This window comes from Coregonus lavaretus, assembly GCF_964263955.1.
Source record: "Coregonus lavaretus genome assembly, chromosome: 2".
Lineage (NCBI taxonomy): Eukaryota > Metazoa > Chordata > Actinopteri > Salmoniformes > Salmonidae > Coregonus > Coregonus lavaretus.
Genome location: NC_139989.1, coordinates 84276086 through 84295712, shown reverse-complemented (window position 1 = coordinate 84295712; position 19627 = coordinate 84276086). Strand labels below are relative to the sequence as shown.

The 19627-nt window shown below is 46.8% G+C and overlaps 3 long non-coding RNA genes across 3 annotated transcripts in view; 1 reads left to right on the top strand and 2 right to left on the bottom strand.

The window, feature by feature from the left end:
• LOC311142441 overlaps window positions 1–19627 on the top strand; it is a 1015744-nt gene that overhangs the window by 973063 nt on the left and 23054 nt on the right. The window lies entirely within an intron of this gene.
• On the bottom strand, window positions 6085–6484 carry LOC311142479. The gene is made up of 2 exons (XR_014614323.1): window positions 6397–6484; window positions 6085–6280 (listed from the first exon to the last, which is right to left on the bottom strand). It is a non-coding gene; the product is annotated as an uncharacterized lncRNA (long non-coding RNA).
• LOC311142416 lies at window positions 6480–7376 on the bottom strand. The gene is made up of 3 exons (XR_014614302.1): window positions 7291–7376; window positions 7001–7041; window positions 6480–6506 (listed from the first exon to the last, which is right to left on the bottom strand). It is a non-coding gene; the product is annotated as an uncharacterized lncRNA (long non-coding RNA).

The following is a 19627-nucleotide window of genomic DNA, read 5'->3' as shown; positions in this document are numbered from 1 at the left end:
CCAATAGAATCCCCATACTTTATTACATACTAGTCTGTGGTGACCTACTTTATCACAGACCTCAACCCAGAGTCTCGTTCACAGTCAGCCCACTGACACCCCTATCAGATCACAGCAAAATCAGAGCAATACTCAATCATGAGGCATCAAAGCCGAATAAACTACATAGTATTAAGAAACACTATAGATGGAAGGAAAATAGTGTCGAAACCTACCAAAAAACTATTGGGAAACAAAAACCCTATTAATTTCAGCTTCCCTATCAAATATAAAAATGTCAAGACAGCCAACTAAAGTTAACAACAATGAAAAATGGATTGATGTAGAATGCTAAAAACTTAGAAAGAAATTGAGAAACCTATCCAACCAAAAACATAGAGACCCAGAAAACCTGAGCCTACGCCTGTCCTGACCTGGCATCTTTTCACTCCCTCCTCTCTACATTTTCTTCCTCTGTTTCTGCTGCTAAAGCCACTTTCTACCACTCTAAATTCCAAGCATCTGCCTCTAACCCTAGGAAGCTCTTTGCCACCTTCTCCTCCCTGCTGAATCCCCCCCACCTCCTCCCTCTCTGTGGATGACTTCGTCAACCATTTTGAAGAGAAAGTTGACGACATCCGATCCTCGTTTGTTAAGTCAAATGACACTGCTGGTCCTGCTCACACTGCCCTACCCTATGCTTTGACTTCTTTCTCCCCTCTCTCTCCAGATGAAATCTTGCGACTTGTGACGGCCGGCCGCCCAACAACCTGCCCGCTTGACCCAATCCCCTCCTCTCTTCTCCAGACCATTTCCGGAGACCTTCTCCCTTACCTCACCTCGCTCATCAACTCATCCTTGACCGCTGGCTATGTCCCTTCCGCCTTCAAGAGAGCGAGAGTTGCACCCCTTCTCAAAAAAACTACACTCGATCCCTCTGATGTCAACAACTACAGACCAGTATCCCTTCTTTCTTTTCTCTCCAAAACTCTTGAGCGTGCTGTCTTTAACCAACTCTCTTGCTATCTCTCTCAGAATGACCTTCTTGATCCAAACCAGTCAGGTTTCAAGACTGGTCGTTCAACTGAGACTGCTCTTCTCTGTGTCACGGAGGCTCTCCGCACTGCTAAAGCTAACTCTCTCTCCTCTGCTCTTGTCCTTCTAGACCTGTCTGCTGCCTTTGATACTGTGAACCATCAGATCCTCCTCTCCACCCTCCGAGTTGGGCATCTCCGGCGCGGCTCACTCCTGGATTGCGTCCTACCTGACAGGTCGCTCCTACTAAGTGGCGTGGCGAGAATCTGTCTCCGCACCACGTGCTCTCAGCACTGGTGTCAGTTCTAGGCCCTCTCCTATTCTCGCTATACACCAAGTCACTTGGCTCTGTCATATCCTCACATGGTCTCTCCTATCATTGCTACGCAGACGACAAACAATTCATTTTCTCCTTTCCACCTTCTGATAACCGGGTGGCGAATCGCATCTCTGCATGTCTGGCAGACATATCAGTGTGGATGTCAGATCACCACCTCAAGCTGAACCTCGGCAAGACGGAGCTGCTCTTCCTCCCGGGGAAGGACTGCCCATTCCATGATCTCGCCATCACGGTTGACAACTCCGTTGTGTCCTCCTCCCAGAGTGCAAAAAGCCTTGGCGTGACCCTGGACAACACCCTGTTGTTCTCCGCTAACATCAAGGCGGTGACCCGATCCTGTAGGTTCATGCTCTACAACATTCGGAGAGTACGACCCTGCCTTACACAGGAAGCGGCACAGGTCCTAATCCAGGCACTTGTCATCTCCCGTCTGGATTACTGCAACTCGCTGTTGGCTGGGCTCCCTGCCTGTGCCATTAAACCCCTACAACTCATCCAGAATGCCACAGCCCGTCTGGTGTTCAACCTTCCCAAGTTCTCTCACATCACCCCGCTCCTCCGCACACTCCACTGGCTTCCAGTTGAAGCTCGCATCTGCTACAAGACCATGGTGCTTGCCTACGGAGCTGTGAGGGGAACGGCACCTCTGTACCTTCAGGCTCTGATCAGTCCCTACACCCAAACGAGGGCATTGCGTTCATCCACCTCTGGCCTGCTGGCCACCCTACCTCTTTGGAAGCACAGTTCCCGCTCAGCCCAGTCAAAACTGTTCGCTGCTCTGTCACCCCAATGGTGGAACAAGCTCCCTCACGACGCCAGGACAGCGGAGTCACTCACCACCTTCCGGAGACACTTGAAATCCCACCTCTTTAAGGAATACCTGGGTTAGGATAAAGTAATCCTTCTATCCCCCCTTACCCCACAAAAAAATAAAAAAATAAACATATTGTAAAGTGGTTATCCCACTGGCTATAAGGTGAATGCACCAATTTGTAAGTCGCTCTGGATAAGAGCGTCGGCTAAATGACGTACATGTAAATGTTGTGTTACAGCCTGAATTCTAAGCCACTCAAGGACTTTCACATTCTTGTTCTGAATAATTCAAGCGTTGCTTTGGCTATATGCTTGGGGGCATTGTTCTGTTGAAACGTAAATCTTCGGGGCAGTCTAAGGTCGTTTGCACTCTGAAGCAGGTTCCCATCAAGGATTTGCCTGCATTTGGCTCCATTCATTGTTCCCTCTATCCTTACCAGTCTCCCAGTCCCTGCCGCTGAAAAGCATCCCCATAGCATGATGCTGCCACCACCATGCTTCACAGTAGGGATAGGAGTTAGATGGGTGATGAGCTGTGCCTGGTTCTCCAGAAATAGCGCTTTGCATTCAGGCCAAAGAATTCCATTTTGTCTCATCAGACCACAGAATCTTCTGCCTTATGATCGGAGTCTTTCACCTGCCTTTTTGCTAACTCCAGGCGTGCTGTCATGTGCCTTTTTCTCAGGAGTGGCTTCAGTCTGGCCACTCTCCCTTAAAGCCCAGATTGGTGAAGTGCTGTAGAGACTGTTGTCCTTCTGGCAGGTTCTCCCATCTCAGCCAAGGAACTCTGTAGTTCTGTCAGAGTGGCCATTGGGTTCTTGGTCACCTCTTTGACCAATGTCCTTCTTGCCCGGTTCCTCAGTTTGGTCGGAAGGCCAGCTCTAGGAAGAGTCTGCGTAGTTCCATTTTTTTACGATTTCCCAATGATGGAGACCACCGTGTTCTTGGAAACTTTCAACACCCTAGACATTGTTTTATACCCTTCCCAAGATATATGCCTCATCACAATTCTATCTCTGAGATTTCATAGTATAGTTTCTGCTCTGACATGACCTGTCAACTGTGGGACCTTATATAGACAGGTGGGTTTCTTTCTAAATCATGTCCAAACAATTGAATTGGCCACAGGTGGACTCCAATCAAGATGTAGTGACATCTCAAGGATGATCAAAGGAAATTGAATGTGCCAGATCTCAAAGTGTGATAGCAAAGGGGTGTGAATACTTACACTACCAGTCAAGTTTGGACACACCTACTCATTCAAGGGTTTTTCTTTATTTTTACTATTTTTTATATTGTAGAATAATAGTGAAGACATCAAAACTATGAAATAACACATATGGAATCATTTAGTAACCAAAAAAGTGTTAAACAAATCAAAATATATTTTATATTTGAGATTCTTCAAATAGACACCCTTTGCATTGATGACAGCTTTGCACACTCTTGGCATTCTCTCAACCAGCTTCATGCGGTAGTCACCTGGAATGCATTTCAATTAACAGGTGTGCCTTGTTAAAAGTTAATTTGTGGAATTTCTTCCTTCTTAATGCGTTTGAGCCAATCAGTTGTGTTGTGACAAGGTAGGGGGGGTGGTATACAGAAGATTTGGTAAAAGACCAAGTTCATATTATGGCAAGAACAGCTCAAATAAGCAAAGAGAAACAACTGTCCATCATTACTTTAAGACATGAAGGTCAGTCAACACGGAAAATGTCAAGACCTTTGAAAGTTTCTTCATGTGCAATCGCAAAAACCATCAAGTGCTATGATGAAACTGGCTCTCATGAGGACCGCCACAGGAATGGAAGACCCAGAGTTAACTCTGCTGCAGAGTATAAGTTCATTAGAGTTACCAGCCTCAGAAATTGCAGCCCAAATAAATGCTTCACAGAGTTCAAGTCACAGACACATCTCAACATCAACTGTTTAGAGGGGACTGTGTGAATCAGGCCTTCATGGTTGAATTGCTGCAAAGATACCACTACTAAAGGACACCAATAAGAAGAAGAGACCTGCTTGGGCCAAGAAACACGAGCAATGGACATTAGACCGGTGGAAATGTGTCCTTTGGTCTTGAGTCCAAATGTGAGATTTCTGGTTCAAACTGCCGTGTCTTTGTGAGACGCGGTGTTCACACCGTGAAGCATGGAGGAGGTGTTATGGTGTGGGGGTGCTTTGCTGGTGACACTGTCTGTGATTTATTTAGAATTCAAGGCACACTTAACCAGCATGGCTACCACAGCATTCTGCAGCGATACGCCATCCCATCTAGTTTGGGCTTAGTGGGACTATCATTTGTTTTTCAACAGGACAATGACCCAACACACCTCCAGGCTATGTAAGGGCTATTTTACCAATAAGGAGAGTGATGGAGTGCTGCATCAGATGACCTGGCCTCCACAATCACCCAACCTCAACCCAATTGTGATGGTTTGGGATGAGTCGGACGGCAGAGTGAAGGAAAAGCAGCCAACAAGTGCTCAGCATATGTGGGAACTCCTTCAAGACTGTTGGAAAAGCATTCCTGGTGAAGCTGGTTGAGAGAATGCCAAGTGTGCAAAGCTGTCATCAAGGCAAATGGTGGCTACTTTGAAGAATCTCATATCTCGATTTGTTTAACACTTTTTTTGGTTACATGATTCCATATGTTACTTCAGTTTTGATGTTTTCACCATTATTCTACAATGTAGAAAATTGTAAAAATAAAGGAACCCTTGAATGAGTAGGTGTCCAAACTTGACTGGTACTGTATATAAGTTAGATATTTCTGGATCTAATTTTCAATACAAACATGTACTAAAAACATGATTTCACTTTGTCATTATGGGGTATTGTGTGTAGATGGGGGAGGATGAAAAATCTATTTACTCCATTTTGAATTCAGGCTGTATGACTAAATGTGGAGTAGGTCAAGGGGTATGAATACTTTCTGAAGGCGCTGTAAATATACATTGAAACATTAAGACTATCAGTGAGGAATGGTTAATATTGCACATTGAACTTACTATTAAAGAGAGGTCTATGCAGAGACAGAGACGATGTCAACAGGCCTAAACAAAACAGACATTTCAGCCAAATTTCAACCAGGTCAAATCCTTGAGGTCATGAGGAGAGTTCAGAGTACTGCTAATGTGAAGACCGGATTTACTAAGGGCTCTATTCAATCCGCACCACAAAAGTTCAGCTTTACAGCGTGATTGACATTTAAAGGCAACGTCCCTGCTCTAGCAGAGACTAAACGCTGCATGTCGGCTCAATCGGAAATGACCTTTACGTTTCTAGCGTGGAATCTGTAGTACTTCTGCTTGAATAGAGCCCTTATTCTATGGTGCACAGGAATCAAGATGTGATTGAGGGTGTTTTCACTAACTAAGATAAACATCCCCTAACTTCATGCAGGTGTTGTGAGTATGGTGTATTTAGTTAATTCACGCCCAGGGGGGCAGCCTCGGCATTGAAAAGTGATAACCATTGTAACTCAGCCAGCCACTATGTAACCATCCCAATTCAACAGCCCATATGGCTATCACAACATTTCACTTGACCTTTTCTTTTAAAGGACATCATTTTCCATTCCCACTGTACCTTTGTAGGAATCATAATGACTAAACAAACAAGTTGTCATGGGTGCAGCAGAACCAGTTCCTCCACATTTCAACCATTCATCCAGACTATTCCGGTTGACAAGGAAACAATTGACTTTGCTAAAATAGTTTTAATTACAGATAAAAAGGTGGAGAAATAAAGCACACACTATGAAGACTATTCCATTTAAAATACAATTTTACAAGTTGACAATTTTACCACCAAGAAGTACACTACACAAGTCTTAAAGACTAGGTAGTGAAGTGCTCTACAGAAGACTATGACAAACAGGGAGCCAATAAGGGTTGGAGAAGGAAACAGGCATTGAAGAAATTGTTCAAAGTTTATTGAGGCACTTGAGACCGGTTTTTAGAAGGCAGCAGAAAACATGTCAGTGTTTTGACAAGGCAACAGGAAATGGTTCAAAGTAATGTTGAGGGCCTGGTGTGTCGCTGAGACAATGGACGGTCACGTCTGGTTCAGCACTCTCCGTTACTCCTGATGTGAACGTGACGATTATGCACCCTGGGAAAACACACGGAGCAGAATTAAAGACACGCACAAACACAGAACGAGACAGAGGCACAGACAGACAAGCACAGAACAAGACAAGTTGTTGAAAGCTTTAGTTGGTTACTTACATGTTTTCATAGCACAGCATGCATTCGTTACCGTAGGTGATGCCATCGGTTCCACACACTGGATCATATATCCTGTTGCACATGGGCAGGTCGTACTTGGAACAGTTAGGCTGTTGGACAAAAACCAGGTTATGTAATAAATAAATAAGAGGTGTTGGTAATATAGTGTACTAGTATGACACCATATGAAGAGAACATGGATAACAGGGAACAAGCCATACATTTTCCACCCCTTCCACAGTGCACCTGGGGTGTATTCATTTCTCAGATTCTATTGCAAAACGTTTCACTCAAGCAAACAAATTGAAGCAAACGCAACACAAACAGGGAATTTGCCCAATAGAAATTCTCATTGGTTGAAAAACGTTATGCAACAGAATCGGACTAATGAATACACCCCTGACTGTCATGTCAACTAGTTGTTGACCAGGAAGTGACTGTATACATACAGGTGTACTTGGTGAACAATTGAATCTTGTACAGAGTAAGGCCCATACCAGTGTTCTACATTATTAACTACTGTCAATCCAGCACATATGACAAAGTGTTTTATGAATGCGCATAGCCTTTCCCTCCAAAAAAAGAAACGGTTTAGCCTGCTTACCTCTATGCTGCCGTCAGGGAGACTCGCTCCTCGTGCCAAAACTAAAATGGAGAAAGATGTCAAGCCTTAGACTAATTATGATTTAACATCAGATTTGATTTCCAGCCGTTCTAATCTAAACGACAGATAGCACATCTTTTCTCTAGTCGTAGATTTGCGCGGGCGCCAACAGAGGCAGTCCGGGGGTAGTATCGACTGTTTGTCTAAACTGCTCTTAGAAGTTAATGTTATTTAATAAAACTATTTGACTGCCACTTGAAACTAATTAAGTAAAATTGAACAACACTCACCGGCAACACAGAGGAGTGCGAGAGTCAGTCGTGTAAAGTTCCACATTCTCTCCGTAGTGAAGGGGTGTAGGCAGGTGACGTTGTGTTGTACCGGAGCCGTATTTATACCGTGTAGGTCTCCACCCCCTATTTATATCATGTAGGTCTCCACCCCCTATTTATACCGTGTAGGTCTCCACCAAGCTTCTACCCCCAAGCCATAAGACTCCTGAATAGCTAATCATGGCTACCCAGACTATTTGCCCCCCAACCCCATCTTTTTACGCTGATGCTACTCTGTTAATTATTTATGCCTAGTCACTTTACCTCTACTCACATGTACATATTACATCATTTACGTCGACAAACCTGCGCCCCGCACATTGACTCTGTACCGGTACCCCCTGTATATAGCCTCTCTACTGTTATTTCCCATTGACTCTGTACCGGTACCCCCCTGTATATAGCCTCCCTACTGTTATTTCACATTGACTCTGTACTGGTACCCCCTGTATATAGCCTCCCTACTGTTATTTCACATTGACTCTGTACCGGTACCCCCTGTATATAGCCTCGCTACTGTTATTTCCCATTGACTCTGTACCGGTACCCCCCTGTATATAGCCTCCCTACTGTTATTTCCCATTGACTCTGTACCGGTACCCCCCTGTATATAGCCTCCCTACTGTTATTTCCCATTGACTCTGTACCGGTACCCCCCTGTATATAACCTCCCTACTGTTATTTCACATTGACTCTGTACGGTACCCCCCTGTATATAGCCTCCCTACTGTTATTTCACATTGACTCTGTACCGGTACCCCCCTGTATATAGCCTCCCTACTGTTATTACACATTGACTCTGTACCGGTACCCCCCTGTATATAGCCTCCCTACTGTTATTTCACATTGACTCTGTACCGGTACCCCCCTGTATATAGCCTCCCTACTGTTATTTCACATTGACTCTGTACCGGTACCCCCCTGTATATAGCCTCTCTACTGTTATTACACATTGACTCTGTACCGGTACCCCCTGTATATAGCCTCCCTACTGTTATTTCCCATTGACTCTGTACCGGTACCCCCTGTATATAGCCTCTCTACTGTTATTTCCCATTGACTCTGTACCGGTACCCCCCTGTATATAGCCTCCCTACTGTTATTTCACATTGACTCTGTACTGGTACCCCCTGTATATAGCCTCCCTACTGTTATTTCACATTGACTCTGTACCGGTACCCCCCTGTATATAGCCTCCCTACTGTTATTTCACATTGACTCTGTACCGGTACCCCCTGTATATAGTCTCTCTACTGTTATTTCACATTGACTCTGTACCGGTACCCCCTGTATATAGCCTCTCTACTGTTATTACACATTGACTCTGTACCGGTACCCCCTGTATATAGCCTCTCTACTGTTATTTCCCATTGACTCTGTACCGGTACCCCCCTGTATTTAGCCTCCCTACTGTTATTTCCCATTGACTCTGTACCGGTACCCCCCTGTATATAGCCTCCCTACTGTTATTTTACTGCTGCTCTTTAATTTTTTTTTTTTTTTTTTTTTTTTTACTGATATATTTTGTACTTAACTATTATTTTTCTTAAAACTGCATTGTTGGTTAAGGGCTTGTCAGTAAGCATGTCACTGTAATGTCTACACCTGTTGTATTCGGCGCATGTGGCAAATAACATTTGATTTGATGTTGGCCATGTGTTCTGTATTCTAAGTGTTTGTATGATGTTGGCCATGTGTTCTGTATTCTAAGTGTTTGTATGATGTTGGCCATGTGTTCTGTATTCTAAGTGTTTGTATTATGTTGGCCATGTGTTCTGTATTCTAAGTGTTTGTATTATGTTGGCCATGTGTTCTGTATTCTAAGTGTTTGTTTTATGTTGGCCATGTGTTCTGTATTCTAAGTGTTTGTATGATGTTGGCCATGTGTTCTGTATTCTAAGTGTTTGTATTATGTTGGCCATGTGTTCTGTATTCTAAGTGTTTGTTTTATGTTGGCCATGTGTTCTGTATTCTAAGTGTTTGTATTATGTTGGCCATGTGTTCTGTATTCTAAGTGTTTGTATTATGTTGGCCATGTGTTCTGTATTCTAAGTGTTTGTTTTATGTTGGCCATGTGTTCTGTATTCTAAGTGTTTGTATTATGTTGGCCATGTGTTCTGTATTCTAAGTGTTTGTATGATGTTGGCCATGTGTTCTGTATTCTAAGTGTTTGTATTATGTTGGCCATGTGTTCTGTATTCTAAGTGTTTGTATGATGTTGGCCATGTGTTCTGTATTCTAAGTGTTTGTATTATGTTAGCCATGTGTTCTGTATTCTAAGTGTTTGTATTATGTTGGCCATGTGTTCTGTGTTCTAAGTGTTTGTATGATGTTGGCCATGTGTTCTGTATTCTAAGTGTTTGTATGATGTTGGCCATGTGTTCTGTATTCTAAGTGTTTGTATGATGTTGGCCATGTGTTCTGTATTCTAAGTGTTTGTATGATGTTGGCCATGTGTTCTGTATTCTAAGTGTTTGTATTATGTTGGCCATGTGTTCTGTATTCTAAGTGTTTGTATGATGTTGGCCATGTGTTCTGTATTCTAAGTGTTTGTATTATGTTGGCCATGTGTTCTGTGTTCTAAGTGTTTGTATTATGTTAGCCATGTGTTCTGTATTCTAAGTGTTTGTATTATGTTGGCCATGTGTTCTGTATTCTAAGTGTTTGTATGATGTTGGCCATGTGTTCTGTATTCTAAGTGTTTGTATTATGTTGGCCATGTGTTCTGTATTCTAAGTGTTTGTATGATGTTGGCCATGTGTTCTGTATTCTAAGTGTTTGTATGATGTTGGCCATGTGTTCTGTATTCTAAGTGTTTGTATGATGTTGGCCATGTGTTCTGTATTCTAAGTGTTTGTATGATGTTGGCCATGTGTTCTGTATTCTAAGTGTTTGTATGATGTTGGCCATGTGTTCTGTATTCTAAGTGTTTGTATTATGTTGGCCATGTGTTCTGTATTCTAAGTGTTTGTTTTATGTTGGCCATGTGTTCTGTATTCTAAGTGTTTTCTCCTGCTATTTTGTTTGCGATGTTTGATTATGTAAATTCTGCATTTCTTCAGTTTTTGAACAAGAAATAATAAAGTCAAAGTCGCTTTTAGATAATAGTAGCCTATAGGCCTAATATATATGAATATTGAAGCAGCTCAGATGGCTTAATACTAGGTGCAGTGCATTCGGAAAGTATTCAGACCCATTGACTTTTTCCACATTTTGTTACGTTACAGCCTTATTCTAAAATGGATAAAATAGTTTCCCCCCCCCTCATTAATCTACACACAATACCCCATAATGACAAAGCAAAAAACGTGTATTTGTATTTTTTTCCAATTTATAAAAAACAAAACAAAACTGAAATATCAATTTACATATGTATTCAGACCCTTTACTCAGTACTTGTTGAAGCACCTTTGGCAGTGATTACAGCCTTGAGTCTTCTTGGGTATGACGCTACAAGCTTGGCACACCTGTATTTGGGGAGTTTCTCCCATTCTTCTCTGCAGATCCTCTCAAGCTCTGTCAGGTTGGATGGGGAGCGTCGCTGCACAGCTATTTTCAGTTCTCTCCAGAGATGTTCGATCGGGTTCAAGTCCGGGATCTGGCTGGGCCACTAAAGGACATTCAGAGACTTGTCCTGAAGCCACTCCTGCGTTGTCTTGGCTGTGTGCTTAGGGTCGTTGTCCTGTTGGAAGGTGAACCTTCGCCCCAGTCTGAGGTCCTGAGTGCTCTGGAGCAGGTTTTCATCAAGGATTTCTCTGTAATTTGCTCCGTTCATCTTTCCCTCAATCCTAACTAGTCTCCCAGTCCCTGCCGCTGAAAAACAGTCCCACAGCATGATGCTGCCACCCCCATGCTTCACCGTAGGGATGGTATTGGCCAGGTGATGAGCGGTGCCTGCTTTCTTCCAGGCGTGACATTTGGCATTCAGGGCAAAGAGTTAAATCTTGGTTTCATCAGGCCAGAGAATCTTGTTTCTCACGGTCTGAGAGTCCTTTAAGTGCCTTTGGCAAACTCCGTTTGGCCACTCTACCATAAAGCTGCTATTTGATCCATTTTAGAATAAGGCTGTAACGTAACAAAATGTGGAAAAAATCAAGGGGTCTGAATAATTTCCGAATGCACTGTGTATATATATGTGATGGGATGTATAGACATTATGGACAGTATATGGATAGAATATATGGTATATCTGTAGAATACGTGGATAGAATACTATATGTACAGCAATAGTTAAATGATGGCCTTGACTAGAATACAGTATATACACATGAAGTGGGTAAAACAGGATGTAAACATTACAGTGACCAGTGTTCCATTATTAAAGTGGCCAGTGTTCCATGTCTATGTACATAGGGCAGCTGCCTCTAAGGTGCAGGAATGAGTAACCAGGTGGTAGCCGGCTAGTGCCAGTGACTAGGTTCAGGGCAGGGTACTGGGTGGAGGCCGATTAGTGCCAGTGACTAAGTTCAGGGCAGGGTACTGGGTGGAGGCCGGCTAGTGATGGCTATTTAACAGTCTGATGGCCTTGAGATAGAAGCTGTTTTTCAGTCTCTCTGTCCCAGCTGATTCACCTGTACTGACCTCTCCTTCTGGATGGTAGCGGGGTGAACAGGCAGTGGCTCGGGTGGCTGAGGTCCTTAATGATCTTCTTGGCCTTCCTTTGACACCTGGTGCTGTATATGTCCTGGAGGGCAGGCAATGTACCCCCGGTGATGCATTGGGCAGACTGTGATGTGGAAAATTGTCACTATACTTTATTAAAAATCAAAGTTCTTACAGAGTTTTTGTAGAATCTAGAGACTTTATTACAATGGACAAAGCCGGGGTGATTTGCAAAGCATCCTCCCTTCTCTCTCTCTGCTCCTCCTCGATAGTCTCATTCCCACACATCCTAGCTTAAAAGCCCCTCCCTCTTGGGTTCTCCTACCATTGTCTTCAGTTTCCCGCTCTCTACCGCTCCACCCACTCCCTTCGTCTCTCTACCGCTCCACCCACTCCCTTCGTCTCTCTACCGCTCCACCCACTCCCTTCGTCTCTCTACCGCTCCACCCACTCCCTTCGTCTCTCTACCGCTCCACCCACTCCCTTCGTCTCTCTACCGCTCCACCCACTCCCTTCTTCTCTCTACCGCTCCACCCACTCCCTTCGTCTCTCTACCGCTCCACCCACTCCCTTCGTCTCTCTACCGCTCCACCCACTCCCTTCGTCTCTCTACCGCTCCACCCACTCCCTTCGTCTCTCTACCGCTCCACCCACTCCCTTCGTCTCTCTACCGCTCCGCCCACTCCCTTAGTCTCTCTACCGCTCCACCCACTCCCTTCGTCTTTCTACCGCTCCGCCCAACTCCCTATATAGTGCACTTCTGTTGACCAGAGGCCAAGTATAGGGTAGTGCACTATATAGGGAATAGGGTGTCCTCTGGGACGCAGCAGTATCCTTCCACCACCATCCCTCCAATATGCCCTCTGCACCGGTACATGGGGGCCTAGCTAGTCTAACCTAATTACATTTTTACACTTTAGTCATTTAGCAGACGCTCTTATCCAGAACGACTTACAGTTAGTGAGTGCATACATTTTCATACTGGCCCGCCGTGGGAAACGAACCCACAACCCTGGCGTTGCAACTGAGCTACAGGGGGGGCCAGTACTAATAAATAATGTAGTAGTGAGGGGTGTCACATGACAGCACAGATGCTATTTTAGTTTCCTTGTTTAATTGCTGATGTAACTAGAGGTATTCTGTGACACTCTGGCTCCAGGGACTCTGATTGTTGAGCCAGGGTTGTTATTTTCATTTAGGGTGTATTTCTATGTTGGATCTAGTTGTTCATTTCTATGTTTGGTTTTGTTGTTGATTAGTCATATGACTCCCAATCGGAGGTAACGAGTGTCAGCTGTCGGCTCGTTATCTCTGATTGGGAGCCATATTTAAACTGTGTGGTTTCTCCTTGGTTTGTGGGTTTTTGTTTCCTTGTTGCTGTTAGTCATTATCAGTATTGAACTTCACTTTCGTCATATTTGGTTTGTTGTTTTTTCGTGGTTGCTTTATTAAATAAAGTCATCATGTTCACTCCACGCGCTGCGTATTGGTCCGCTTCTTCAGACGATCGTGACAGAAAAACCCACCATAAAAGGACCAAGCAGCGTGTCCAGGAGCAAAGAGACTGGACATGGGTGGAGGCGCCGGGTAAGGAGATCGAGAGGCTGGCGATGGCCCAGGTGGGCAAATCGTGGTCCTGGGAGGACATGCTCGGGGGCAAGGGACCTTGGGGGAAGATCAAGGCCCTGGCGAGAGAGGAGCATCGGCGGCAGCAGGTTTTTCGTCGGAAGGACGAGAGGCAACCAAAATAATTTTTTTGGGGGGGGCACATGGCTTGGGCGGCTGGGCAGCAGGAGGCTGCCACAGGGAGAAAAGGAGAGAAGGCTAACGGAGTACGGGAGCCATTGGCGAGTAGAGGAAGGGAAGTGTTTGTGGCACGGCGTGAAAGACTGATGTGTGTTGCCAGTCCGGTCCGGCCCGTTCCTGATCCTCGGTTGAGGCCAGTGGTGTGTGTTCCCAGTACGGACCGGCCTGTTCCTACTCCAAGCACCAGGTCCACGGTGTGCTACGCCAGCCCGGCCCGGCCTGTTCCGGCCACTCGCACCAGGGATACGGTGCGCGTCGCCAGCTCAGCCCGGCCTGTTCCTACTCCACGCACCAGGGATACGGTGCGCTTCGCCAGCCCGGCCTGGCCTGTTCCGGCCACTCACACCAGGGATACGGTGCGCGTCGCCAGCCCAGCCCGGCCTGTTCCTGCTCCCCGCACCATGGATACGGTGCGCTTCGCCAGCCCGGCCCGGCCTGTTCCGGCCACTCGCACCAGGGATACGGTGCGCGTCGCCAGCCCAGCCCGGCCTGTTCCTACTCCACGCACCAGGGATACGGTGCGCTTCGCCAGCCCGGCCTGGCCTGTTCCGGCCACTCGCACCAGGGATACGGTGCGCGTCGCCAGCCCAGCCCGGCCTGTTCCTGCTCCCCGCACCATGGATACGGTGCGCTTCGCCAGCCCGGCCCGGCCTGTTCCGGCCACTCGCACCAGGGATACGGTGCGCGTCGCCAGCCCAGCCCGGCCTGTTGCTGCTCTCCGCACTAGGCTTAATGTGAGTCCCCAGGGTCCAGCATGCCCTGTTGCTTCTCCCCGCACTAGCCCTGAGATGCGTGTCCTCAGCCCGGTACCTCCAGTTCCGGCACCACGCATCAGGCCTACGGTGCGTCCCCAGGGCCAAGCATGCCCTGTTGCTGCTTCCCGCACTAGCCCTGAGATGCGTGTCCTCAGCCCGGTACCTCCAGTTCCGGCACCACGCATCAGGCCTACGGTGCGTCCCCAGGGTCCAGCATGCCCTGTTGCTTCTCCCCGCACTAGCCCTGAGATGCGTGTCCTCAGCCCGGTACCTCCTGTTCCGGCACCACGCACCAGGCCTACGATGCGCCTCAGACGGCCAGAGTCAGCCGTCTGCCCAACGGGGCCTGAACTGTCCGTCTGCCCAGCGCCGTCTGAACTGCCCGTCTGCCCAACGGCGCCTGAACTGCCCGTCTGCCCAACGCCGTCTGAACTGTCCGTCTGCCAAGCGCCGCAGGAACTGCCCGTCTGTACTGAGCCTGCTAAGCCGCCCGTCTGCCATGAGCCTTCAGAGCCGCCCGCCAGACCGGAGCCGCTAGAGCTCTCCGCCAGACAGGAGCAGCCAGAGCCTTCCGCCAGACAGGATCAGCCAAAGCCTTCCGCCAGACAGGATCAGCCAGAGCCTTCCGCCAGACAGGATCAGCCAGAGCCTTCCGCCAGACAGGATCAGCCAGAGCCTTCCGCCAGACAGGATCAGCCAGAGCCTTCCGCCAGACAGGATCAGCCAGAGCCTTCCGCCAGACAGGATCAGCCAGAGCCTTCTGCCAGACAGGATCAGCCAGAGCCTTCCGCCAGCCAGGATCCGCCAGAGCCGTCCAGCCAGGATCCGCCAGAGCCGTCCAGCCAGGATCCGCCAGAGCCGTCCAGCCAGGATCCGCCAGAGCCAGATAGCCAGGATCCGCCATTCAGTCCGGTGCTGCCCCTCAGGCCGGTGCTGCCCCTTAGTCAGGTACTGTCCCTTAGTCCGGTGCTGCCCCTTAGTCCGGTGCCGCCCCTTAATCCAGTGGGGTTTAGTTGGGGGGTGGTCAGGTGGAGGGGGCTACGGAAGCGGATTGTGACTAAGGTGGGGTGGGGGCCACGACCTGGGCCAGAGCCGCCACCATGGACAGACGCCCACCCAGACCCTCCCCTAGACTGTATGCTGGTGCGCCCGGAGTTCGCACCTTTAGGGGGGGGTACTGTGACACTCTGGCTCCAGGGACTCTGATTGTTGAGCCAGGGTTGTTATTTTCATTTAGGGTGTATTTCTATGTTGGATCTAGTTGTTCATTTCTATGTTTGGTTTTGTTGTTGATTAGTCATATGACTCCCAATCGGAGGTAACGAGTGTCAGCTGTCGGCTCGTTATCTCTGATTGGGAGCCATATTTAAACTGTGTGGTTTCTCCTTGGTTTGTGGGTTTTTGTTTCCTTGTTGCTGTTAGTCATTATCAGTATTGAACTTCACTTTCGTCATATTTGGTTTGTTGTTTTTTCGTGGTTGCTTTATTAAATAAAGTCATCATGTTCACTCCACGCGCTGCGTATTGGTCCGCTTCTTCAGACGATCGTGACATATTCAGCAGCCAATGACGTGACAAGTATTCATTAGATAGTTGTCTGCGAGGCTGTGTGGGTTTCTGTTGAAACAACCTCCCTGACTGTGAGCTGAGTTGTGTGTAATAATAATAATAATAATAATAATAATAATAATAATAATAATGGTATATTTGTCACAAGTGTGTTTTATACGTGTGTTAATTGGAAATGTAATTTTTCCATAGCCCAACTCTCCCTGAGACACCCTTGGAGGGTGGGGTGACAGCCAGGGTCAAGTGCCTTGCTCAAGGGCAGATAGACAGATTTTTCACCTTGTCGGGGATTGGAACTAGCGCTCTAACCGCTAGGCTACCTGTGTGTGTGTGTGTGTGTGTGTGTGTGTGTGTGTGTGTGTGTGTGTGTGTGTGTGTGTGTGTGTGTGTGTGTGTGTGTGTGTGTGTGTGTGTGTGTGTGTGTGTGTGTGTGTGTGTGTCAAATCAACGTTTATTGGTCGCGTACACAGATTTGCAGTTATGATCACAGGTGCAGCGAAATGCTTGTGTTTCTAGCTCCAACAGTAATCTAGCGCCACATAATCAAAAAATCAAAAAATTAATTAAGAAATATCAGAACAAGCCATAACAGAACAAGCCCAAGTCCAGAATACAGAGCCGGAATGTCAGAGTCCGGAATAATGTTTGCAAAAAAACAAAACAGACGTATTTACTAGGGGTGTAACGATTCATCTACTACATCGATGTATCGATTTATATTCATATGATCCAACTACATTGATCTTTGCGCGGCGAGTTGGCCTTTTGGACAACATATATCGATCTAACATCGTTTTAAAATGTAATAAATCGATTGTATCGATACTAGGAAATAACCCATTGGATTTAAGCACGTCAGACTTTATATGCAGGGGTGCACATAACTGGTACGCATACACGCAAGCGCGACAAAAATCAGGAATGCGTAATGCCACTTGTGTTACTACGCGCCTTTGCGTACTTGACCGATCTTCTCATCTAACCTTACACATGACATGTTGCTTGTCAACTACTGTCAGGGATGTCCAAAAAGCAACAGACATTAAGCAGCCTTTTTGGCGTTTCGCCACCTACAAAGAAACGCCAACTGGAGCCAGAGCCGAAGAAAATACTTTTTTCGGAAAAGTGGCTCCAAGATGTGCAGTGGCTTGAAGCTAACGATGAGCGCACTGAAATGTGGTGCAAGATTTGCCGCTCAAATCCACATCTAGCAGACAAAACAGGTGCATTTTATAAAGGCTCAAAGAATTTCAACCATCCTTTATTTGACCAACATGAAAAGAGCAAGGAGCACACGAATGTGGCGCAAGCCATTGCTAAAAGCTAGCCGAGAATAAATGCATAAAGCTAAACACGCACGTCCCATGTCTTCCTATTCTGAGGATGTTCCTTTACTGAATGCTTTTTGATGGATCTGAGGACATCACAAAAACTGAGCAGGAAATAGTTGACATTGTGTCTCTGTCCAGCAACGGAGAGTTTACTTCGGACTTTATTGGACTGATTGAATTGGGTGCTGACCGAACCGCACAGGCCATAACAGACGGACTTGTGAGACTTTTCCAGGACACAGGCTTGGATGACTGGACAACAAAGTTGGTCGCTGTGTGCACAGACGGGGCTGCTGTCAACGTAGGTATGGGTAAGTTTCATAATACCAGATGGTCTGCATGGAGGCATGAAACACTGTTAAAAATATCAAGACTATTGCCAGCCATTAAAATGCAACTGGTTACCAGGTATTTATTTCAGTCACACTGGTTGAATTTTTGGCTAAAAGGTTACTGAATCGATTTCAAGTCACTGAATCGTTTCGGATCGTATCGTTCTAAATGAACCAATATCGTCCTTGAATCGTATCGACAACCACAAATCGTGATACAAATCGAATCGTTGTTAAAACGAATCGTTACACCCCTAGTATTTACATAAGTGTTTAGACCCTTTGCTATGAGACTCGAAATTGAGCTTAGGCACATCCTGTTTCCATTGATCATCCTTGAGATGTTTCTACAACTTGATTTGTTATGGCTATGGTTCAACCCAGCACTCAGAGAAACAAACACGACAAAGGGAGTGGAAGAAACAAAAATATTTAATAAAAGTTAAAATTGTCTTAGTCCAAAAACAACTGAAGTAAAGGAACAGAGTGGGCTAGTCGGCTCCGGAGGAAGGAGAGGCTGAGGCAGGCAGGCAGGCAGGCAGGCAGGCAGACCGACAGGCAGGAAGGCAGGCAGGTTGGGAGGTATGTTCGAAACTAAAGACAAAACAAACGACAGGTTAAGGAGAGTGGAGAGCCAAGCTGAAGACAAAGACAAAACAACTTTACTGGTGAGCCAAGTTACCGCTCTGGTAAGAACAACGATCTGGCGCCGGTGGAGAGCCATGCCCAGGAATAAGTAGTGTAGGTTGATGAGAGAATAGGATGCAGCTGCGTAGGCAGGAATCACTGGAAACAACCCGCAGCTGCACAGGAGAGGCAGATCCTGAGCCCGCCCCCTGCTCCACTCCAGACACACCCACATAAAGGGGACAAACACACATACAACAGAAAAAGAGGGGACAAAACAAGGAGGAAGGGAAACAGAACAGGGAGAGACAAGCTGCCCACATAACAGTACCCCCCCCTCAATGGTCGCCACCTGGCGACCCACCAGGCCTGTCAGGGTTGTCGTGATGGAAGTCCGTGATCAGCTGAGGATCCAACACAAAACGCTTAGGGACCCAAGACCTCTCCTCTGGTCCATAACCTTCCCAATCGACTAGGTATTGGAGACCCCTACCCCGCCTCCGAAAGTCCAGGAGCCTACTGACGGTGTAGGCCGGATGGTCGTCAATGAGGCGAACAGGTGGAGGTGGATCAGCCGGCGGACACAAAAGGCTGGAGGACACAGGTTTCAGTTGGGAGACGTGGAAGGTAGGGTGTATCTTCATGGCTGAAGGCAACTTCAAACGAACCGCAGCGGGGTTAATAATGGACTCCACCACAAACGGACCCAGGTACCGAGGAGACAGCTTGCGTGATTTGGTACGAAGAGGTACGTTCTTAGATGACAGCCAAACCTCTTGACCAGGATGAAACACAGGTGCGGGAGTCCTGCTCCTATCCGCTGTTGTCTTGTTCCTGTCGGTGGTCCGAAGCAATGCTTCCCGAGCGTCGCTCCACACTCTCTGGCAGCGGCGGAGGTTCTCCTGAACCGAAGGAACAGCCAATTCCTTCTCCTGAGCAGGAAACAGAGGGGGTTGATAACCCATGGTAACCTCGAAGGGTGAAAGACCGGTGGCAGAGGCGGTGAGGGAGTTGTGGGCGTACTCTATCCAGGGCAGATGTTTAGCCCAGGATGATGGATGTTGAGCAGCCACACACCGAAGGGTTGCTTCGAGGTTCTGATTGGCTCTTTCTGTTTGACCGTTGGTCTGGGGATGAAACCCTGAGGACAGACTAACGGAAGCACCCAAAGCAGAACAGAAACCCTTCCAAACACGGGAAGTAAACTGTGGGCCTCTATCAGATACGATGTCCACAGGTATTCCATGGGGACGGAATACATGTTGGACTAGGA